This window comes from Miniopterus natalensis, chromosome 5 (genome assembly GCF_054644295.1).
Source record: "Miniopterus natalensis isolate mMinNat1 chromosome 5, mMinNat1.hap1, whole genome shotgun sequence".
Taxonomy (NCBI): Eukaryota; Metazoa; Chordata; class Mammalia; order Chiroptera; family Miniopteridae; genus Miniopterus; species Miniopterus natalensis.
The window spans coordinates 68,310,069-68,319,492 of record NC_142085.1 but is presented as its reverse complement, the minus strand read 5'-3'; positions in this window follow the sequence as shown (position 1 = coordinate 68,319,492).

The following is a 9,424-nucleotide window of genomic DNA, read 5'->3' as shown; positions in this document are numbered from 1 at the left end:
AAACCCGGCTGCTTTTCACAGCCAGATGTTGTGTGGGCACCTTTCTCAGTTCTGTGCTCTGGGCTGGGGAGCCCAGCCTGGGGTGTAGGCCCCAGAGTCCTCAGTGGGACACCCCGCCCCCCCCAGCTGAGATCTCCCTCCGGCCCTTCAGCTGCTGTCTGTGGGGGCCCAGCCGGCCCTCTCGCGTCCACACTTCCACCAGTCTCTGTGCGGCCTCCCCTTTTCGTCCTTGGTTATGAGGATGCTCTGCAGCTAGTTCTCCGTTAGTTTTCAGGATGGTTTTTCTATGTTTTAATTGTAAATCCAGATTGGTCCCGGGAGAGTGTCAGTGCAGCTTCCACTCAGTCCGCGGCCGTCTTGGATCCCCTTCCCCAAACTTCTTTTGAACGAGAGAATGACGTAGAGATGAAGATGTTTCTGGAGCTGCTATTTGGTGTATTTCAAGGAAACTTTTTAAATATCAAGATATTACATTTTAAAATAACTGCAAGGATGTAATACTACAAATATATTTAATATAATATTATCATCCACACATTTATACCAGTCCAAAGTATAGTAATGACATGTCTACATTTTTTAAGGCCCCTTTTTAAAAAATTCAACTTTCCATAGCTGTCTGTCTGCTCTCTATCTATGAGACTCTCTTAAATTCCACATATGAGTGAAACGTGGAGGGTTTGAGCAAAAAAGAAAAAAGAGAGAAAGAACTCATGGACATGCACAACAGTGTGTTGACTGTGGGGCATGGGGTAGGTGGAAGAGGGTATAGAGGGGACAAATGGTGATGGGAAAAATAAAATAAAATAAGTTCAACTTTCCTTTTACATAAATTTACATTCAAAAGGTTTTCAAATTTTAAATCTTACCACTCAGTCAATTGCATACACTAGCCTTTAGTTTACTATGCCATAAAAACATAAAAAGCACTTGTTCTCATACTGGCATTTAATACAGAAACTGTTAATTAAAGTAATTAACAAACTAGAGTGGCAGCTCTTTTTCACCTGGGAAGGGTAAAATAATATGTTCATATATCCTGGAGTATTGCTACTCAGGGAAAGAGAAATTCATGAACAAGTTACTTACTTTCTTATGATTTTTTTCCTTGCTGATAATATTCAAGATTTAAAAAATCTCATCAAATAACTGGAGATTTCTGGGTATTAGCCAGATTCTAGGCATCTGGAGCATGATATGATGAATTCTCTAAAGATGTGTAAAAGATTTTGGTATATGTGTAGTGCTCCAGGGACAAATTTATTGATCACATGCACCATGAAATATTACTCCTGCAATAGAAATGCAAGTTTATACTAAAATTCACGAAATGATGTTGAACAAAAGATTCAAAGTCAAATGGTCCATTTTTTTATATGAAGCTTTCAGGTATCCTTACATTAAAATTATGCTGTGCTATGTGGAAATGATAAATGCTAAAATTCTGCTGTTGTAAATCACAGCTTTATAAAAGGGAACAGCATGGCTGCATTGTATCCAAATGGTTGGTGGGACATGAGTGGACATGTGGATTCAGAATCAGGTGGAAGGGCCAGCTCTGTGCCCTGTGGCTCCCTCTCCCCCAGCCCAACAGCAAAATGCAGAGCAGCTGCAGTGTGGGCCTCTGGGATAAGTGAGTGTCCTCAGGAAAGGCCCTGAGCATTTACGTACCTTGTACTTCATTCGTAAATGTAGTAGCAACTTTTTGTTCCCCAAGAAGAAGGCTCACACACTACACTGACTGTTGCAAACCTCAACATCTAGCTCATTTCACACTGTATCTGAGAGCAAATGACTATTTTCTGAAGGAGAAGTTATTCCAAATTTTTAAAACTCCAGCTTTTGTCAACATCAGCACTAGGAAGCCAGTTTCTTGAACATCTATTGGAGTGATCCTTTAAATGTGTGTTGTTCTCTTACTGGGCCTACAAACTATGTAAATATGTGATTTTAAATATATTGCCAATTTGCAATGTTGTTTAAAGGTCATTATGAAAAAATAAAACTTCCTTCGATTTTATGAGGTGAAATATGTACAATGATTAAATTCTCTAGATCACCACTAGATGGTGTATGAAACCTATTAAATATAGTACATTCCCTTTCATTGCTGCTGTTTCAGGTCCTTCTCAAATGGCATCTTAATAATGGCAAGTCTAATTATAATTCATTAATATTAATATTACAATTAATACTTGTTTAATGACTTCCATAGACACTGATCCAATAATACTATACTAGCTGAGTGACCTTAGATAAGTCACGTATTCTCCCTGTACATCAGCTTCCATATCTGTGAAATGGAAAGAATAAGTATCTACCTAGTTCATAAGAGTTGTAACAATTCAGTGAGTAAATAAGAGCACTTAGAGAAGTCCTTGACACTTTATAGGTTAGCTATTATTATTTGCCAGACACTCTCTTTACATGACACTTATATAGAAAATCTGTATATGCATGTATGTTTTCTAAATTTTAACTTTCCCAAGTTCAGAACTGAGACTTGAACTAAGATCTTTGCTACTCCACACTATGACACTATGTGGACTTACTCGCCAAGCAAATGGCCTCTCAGTGTGCTGTGCTGGTGTCCTTTACACATTCCATCTCTATTAACTACTCAGTCTCGAACATTTCTTAAGTGCCCACCATGTACCAGAAGTGGTGGGATGTTCTGGTACATAAGAGTTGTAACAATTCAGTGAGTAAATAAGAGCACTTAGAGAAGTCCTTGACACTTTATAGGTTAGCTATTATTATTTGCCAGACACTCTCTCTACATGACACTTATATAGAAAATCTGTATATGCATGTATCTCTATGGAGATAGGCAGGTTCTGCCAGAAAGAAAGGGGAGTCAAGTAGGATAACCATTAGGCAGGCAACTGCAGGTTGCTGTACATTCCTCCAAGAATGGTTTTCTTTTGTTTTAACATGGATGCTGCCATAAATAAAAATTAAAAAAGAACGAATCTCTACTATGGAATGCCCCAGATCCAAGCATATAGACGACCAGTTTTAGAGACAGTGAGGCCTTTGTTTCCCCCTTCAAATCTCTCTGTATACGGAGAGTAGTCACACGGCTCATTTGTTGGCACCTCTGAGTCAACATCCTTCTTCTTGGAGTGACCTTCTCTTCTCTCAGGTCACCTGGTTGGAATGGGAGCTGTAATGTTAGTTCAGATCTAATCCCTAAAGCCCCACACTTCCTGTGATGTTGACTCACCCAGGATTAGGCCCCAGACTCAGTCTGGGTAATCATTGCATCATGATCTCATGGCCTTGGCTGAATACACCAGGGCTGAGCCTGTGACCTGAAAAGACTGACTCAGAATCCTTCCCCAGGTTTTTATTTCCAACTAGAATTAGCCAGTGCCTCCCTGGTAGTGGGAACAGCAAGGTGTGGGCTGCAGGTGCTGGGTAAGGAGCACAAGAAGCTGACCTCCTCAGACAGGAAGAAATGAAGCTGAAAAGCAGAAGAGCAGAGATAAAGGGCCGAGACAGTCTTGACAGTGGTCGTGTCCCCAGTTCCAGCCATTCCTGGAGCCTGTGACAGCCCTGCCTTCCCAGAGGTTGATTACTCACACTTCTTTAATCACATCTGACAACAAGGCATCCTCCAATAAATACTCCTTTTTGCCCCAGAGAGTTTGATTTGGGTTTCAATCACTTTAATCAAAGGAACCCTCACTAATCTAGGTGGTCACTCATCCTATCCATTCAAAAGTGTAGCAGAGCAGTTTAAGTTCTTACCCATAATCCATCCAGGTTTAATTCTCACAGTAGGTAGGTATAACACCAAAAAAGAAAAAGTGCAAGGATCCCAAAAGGTAAAATATGGAGTTGATATGTAAAAACCTGATGGTTCATTAGGACTAAGAAGCATCTTGAAGGGACACACCTTCCCACACATGCCGAATGCTCTGCTAATGGATGTTGTCTCTGACAGCCATCACCTCAGTCCTACAAGCCTGCACGGCTCAGCCCTCCCAGACATTCTGCTCCTGGGGATTTCAATAGTTTTGCAGTGTAGGTGAGTGGTACGACTCTACTTCATTAATTTAAAAGAGTTTTGAAGGCAATCTCTTTAAACTAATTGAGTAAACATTTCTTTTTTCCAGTTATTTATACTTTCAGAAATTCAGGACCAAAGGAAATTCAGGAGACTTGGTTCTAGTGCAAATACCTTAAAGAAATTGATCACTTCAGAAGATTTCTATGGCTCTCTTCACTCTCGATCTCACTCTCCTTGCCTCAGTGGGAAAATGTTAGATCCTGAGGTTCCATTATGTCAATGTGCTGATCACAAAAGTGCGGCGACCTGTGCGAGAAAGTGGGGGATCCTGAGAGGGCGCGAAGGGAGATTAAGAAACACACAGAGACATAGGAGACAGTGAAAGCTGGGGCAGGCGGGACCCTGCCCTCGGGTGGAGAGACAGTGACCCCAAGCGAGCTCAGCGTCTTTATTATATACATCGAGGTAACAATTCTTCATGGCAACTGCGGGTAACTGAGAGGGACAGAAACAATCCCTTGGCAAGCTTGCTCAGGACATACTGCTTTGCTGTCCCAGAACATCTTGGGGATTTTCTGCTGTTACGCGCTGTGCCCTTGTGCCTGGAAGCTGGCCCCTCACCGCTGCTCGGCTGACCGCACATCCTAGGCTTTGGCAGGACGCGCTGCACGCACGCAGAGCTCTGCTAAGCCAGCGTGTCAGCTACACAATGGGCAGGGGAACCTGCATCCGGGCACGGCTCTGCCTCTGCCCTGGACAGGGGCCCTCAGGGTCTCCAGGGCACAGCCTTGCTCCTGGAGTCCTGGCCAGCCTCAGGTTCAGCCGCTCTCCACATGTGAGCTAGGGCTATATGGCCAGATAGAGCCTGGCAACTACCCCTGCCCGGTGAGGCTCAGTGGTTAGAGCATAGGCCTGGGGACCTAGGGTTCAATTCCCGGTCAAGGGCATGGACCTGGGTTGCAGGTTTGTCCCCTGGTGCAACCAATCAATGTTTCTCCCTCTCCCTTCCTTTCTCCCTCCCTCACTTCAACTCTCTAAAAATCAATGGAAACTTACAACCATGATTTCATTCACCCCTCTGAAAAGAAAGTTTGTCCATGCATTAATTTATTCTTTTTTTTTTTTAATTTATCTTTATTGTTGAGAGTATTACAGGTATCCCATTTCCCCCCCCAATTGATCCCCTCCACTTCGCTCCCACCCCCTTCTCAGGCCTTCACCCCGTTATTGACTGTGTCCATGGGTTATGCATATACGCATATAACTTCTTTGGTTAATCTCTTCCCACCCTCCACCCCCCTTCCCTCTTTCTTCTGAAATATGATTGTCTGTTGCATGAGTCAGTGTCTCTGGATCTATTTAGTTGGTCAGATTCTTTTGTTCATTAGCTTCTTCTTAAAGAAGACCCTTCAACTTTTCCTGTAGTGCTGGTCTGGTGGTGATGAACTCCTTTAGCTTTTTTTCTTAATCTGTGAAGCTCTTTATTTGACCTTCAATTCTAAATGATACCTTTGCTGGGTAGAGCAATCTCGGTTGTAGTTCCCTGTTTTCCACCACTTTGAATATTTCTTGCCACTCACTTCTGGCTTGCAAAGTTTCTTTTGAGAAATCAGCAGACAGTCATATGGGTGCTCCCTCGTAGGTAACTAACTGCTTTTCTCTTGCTGCTTTTAAGATTCTCTGTCTTTAACCTTTGGCATTTTACTTATGATGTGTCTTGCTGTGGGCCTCTTTGGGTTCCTCTTCTTTGGGACCCTCTGTGCTTCCTGGACTTGTAAGTCGATTTCTTTCCCCAGGTAGGGGAAGTTTTCTGTAATTATTTTTTCAAATAGATTTTCAATTCCTTGGTCTCTTTCTGCCTCTTCTGGCACCCCAATAATATGAATGTTGGGTCTCTTGAAGTTGTCTCAGAGGCTCCTTGTACTAACTTCATATTTCTGGATTCTTTTTTCTTTTTGCTCTTCTGGTTGGGTGTTTTTTGTTTCCTCATGTTCCAAATTGCTGATTTGATTCTCAGAGTCCTCTACTGTTGATTCCTTGCAAATTATTCTTCATTTCAGTTCATGTAGCCTTCATTTCAAGTTGGTACTTTATTGTTATCGACTTTCTGAGTTATTTCCCTAATAGTCTGCTTAAACATCCTTATAACCAAAATTCTGAACTCTGTATCTGTTAGCTTGCTTGGATCTATTTCATTTAGTTCCTCTTCTAGAGATTTCTTCTGTTCTTTCCTTTGTGACATGTTTCTTTGCCTCCGCATTTTGGCTGCTTCCAGGTGTTTGTTTCTATGTATTAGGTAGAGCTGCTATGTGTCCTGGAATTTGTAGAGTGGCTTTGTGTAGTAGGTGTCCTGTAGGATCCAGTGGCTCAGCCTCCCCAGTCACCTGAGCTGGGCCTTCTAGGTGCTCCCCTGTGTGAGCTATGTGCACTGTCCTGTTGTAGTTGAGCCTTGGTTGCTGTTGGCATCCTTGGGAGGAATTGACCCCCAGACCAATCAGCTGTGAGGACCAGCTGCAACTACAGCCAAAGAGCTGCTGTGCTGGAGACACCCCCATGGAGCAGGATTTACTTCAGTGGGGCTTTGGTGTTCACCAAGTGTGCCCCTTGAGTGTGTCACTCGTGGATGTGGTGGGGCTGTAATCCAGCGTGGTCAAGTCTGACCACCAGATGCACTGTCTCTGGGGCCTCCGGGAGGTGCAAAGTCAGCCTGTGCCAGTGCCTTGCCCAGGGCCACCCAGCATGAGCTACTTAGCAAACCGTAGTTGGCTGCTGCTTGTGCTGGGCTTGGAGGTGTCCAGGAGAGGCCCAGCTATGAGCCAATGTAGCTGCTGCTAGTGCCGGGCCTGGGGCCACTTATCAAGCTGTATGGGGCCCGCTGCTGCTTGTTTGAGAGATTTTAGGAAAGTCCTAAGCATGAGGCTCAAGTGGCCACTTGCACAGAAAAGCCCCTGGAAATGGCCTGGATGAGCTGCAGGTGGGGAGGGGCGGGGCCCCGGGAATCACAGGGCGGGGCCAAAGGTGCGAGTCAGCTGTTGGGGATTCAAACATGGCGCCTGCCTGCCGGCTGTGCAGGGAGGACTCGCCACAGGAGCCATGGCCTCCGCCAGCCCTTCTGCCTGGGAGGAAGCCGCCCCTCCGCCTCTCGCCCGGATCTCAGGCAGGTTAGTTCCCCCCCCGAGTGTCCCGGGTCCTTTCAGCTGCTGCCCGGCGCTGGGCTCAGAGGGAGCGTCCGAGTGAGTCCGTGCCGGGCCCTTTAGAGGAGCTGTTGGGGCTCCCGCAGCCTCCGCGACCCTCAGGGACAGTCCCCACTGGTTTCACAGCCCGGAGTTGTGGGGATGTCTCTTCCCAGCCCTGGAGCCCTGTGCTGGGGGCCTGCTGTGGGGCTGGGACCCCGCTATGGGGCTGGGACCCCTCCCTCCTCCAGGAAACCCCCACCGCCGAGATTCCCTCCCGGGTTTACCCCGCGGCACCGGGTGTGGGCCCGCGGCCAGGTCTCCGGGATTCAGCCCCGATCCGCCCGCGTCTGCGCCCCTCCTCCCGTCTCGGTGCTGCTTCAGCTCCCTGGCTGTGGGGCTTCTGTGCAGCCAGGTCTCAGGAGGCTCTGAGTGACGGTGGTTCTGTAGTTCAGTTGTAATTGTGATGTGGTTGCGGGAGGCGGCGGGGCAGCTGCTACCTACGCCACCATCTTGTTTCTCTCTATCCATTAATTTATTCTTTGACTTTATTTTGTCATTGTGATTATGTATTTTCTGTTTAATATTTGTTTATTTTTCTTATTCTTTTGTTTTTATGTGTATGTTTTATTCTATTGCTTTAATCTTCTCCAGAAGGTTAAATGTTCAACTGGCTAAGGAGGCTTTTTCTTCTTTCTTACTGAAGTCCTTTTTTTAATTTAACAGTGTGTCCTAGGAATCACTCCTCAGTTCACAGCAATCATTCTCATTCTTTTTATAACTGTGTAGCGTTTGATTTTTTTAGTGCAACCACTCTCCTACTTGAGGGTGTTTATGTTGTTTCCATTATTTTGTAATTACAAACAGTGATACCATACATAAACTTTTACATTTATATTTTGTATTGTTGGAGGTATATTCTTCAGGATAGATACCTGGAGGTACATTTGAAGGATTTTTTAAAAAGTGCATATGTAGTTTTGTCAGGTCTTACCAGCTTTCCCCCTTGAAGGTTTATACCAATTTACAAGCCCACTAGGAATATACCCTGGCACCTATATCTCCACAGCCTGGCCAACAGAGTGGTCATCACATACGGGGTGTCCTGAAAACACATGTACACACACTTGCTGTTTTTGTCATACAAACACTTTCACTCGTTAGGTCATAAAATCATTCCTGTGTTATGGCATTCAAGCAATAAAGTTAAAAAGCCTGTGCCTACACCAAGGTTTAAGAAGTATTCACCCAAATTTTCCTCTTGCATATCCATAGTTTCATTTCTTTACACTCAGATGACTAATTCACTCAGAGTTTGTTTTGTGTAGGGTGTGAGAAATAAACTTTATTTAACCTTTTTCCAATGTGCTATTAATCTTTCTCATTTTTCCCAGAATCATTTATTAATAAGTTGCTCTCTACTCCAGTGAGATGAGATTCCATGATATTCATGTACGAAGTTTCCACAGGCATTTGGGTCTAGGCATGAACTTTCCGTATCATTCTTCAGATCTATTTGATCTGTTCTCTGCTCTTGGATATTTTACTATTTTTCTTTAATCAAACTTATTAAAATTTTATTTGCGCTTACTATCCCTTAGGCAACTCAACTTCTGCTTTCTTTTTCATTTCTGAGATGATTTTGTTTTCTTTATGAATTTCTTTCTCTCAAGTTTTATGAACTCTTTTTTTTTTTCATTTTTTCTCTTTAAGAATTCATCTCTGTTCCTAGTTTTTAATATTTAATTCAAGTTGGTTTTTATATTCTCAAAATCTTTTTTGAGAATACTTAATTCTGTTTAGTGTGTAGGCTTGCAGGTTCCTTTTGCTTCATGATGATTTTTCTGCTAGTGTGAACCCTCCTCAGTCTATCTGACAGGTTTCCTTGGTCTACCTTTGCTTGCTGGTCTTGGGGCTCAGGGATGACTGCCCCAAGATATTCCACAATGGCATATTGGTGATTTTGAACTAAAATGATTTGAGAAGCTCCAAGAGTGGGAGCAGCACTCTGACCCTCCTCTGTCTCTCTAAAGGAAATAAATCATGTGACAGGTGCCCGCTCTGCTCCTAAGGGCTGAGAGATGACCTTATCACCAGAGTTAAAAAATCCAGAGTTGGAAAAGCCTGTATAAATGAACATTGTAACACCTTCACTAATTTACTACATAAGCCCAAACCTTGCTTTTGTTCCTGCAAACGAGCACTTTCTTCATCCTGTCAATTTCTCACAATTTTA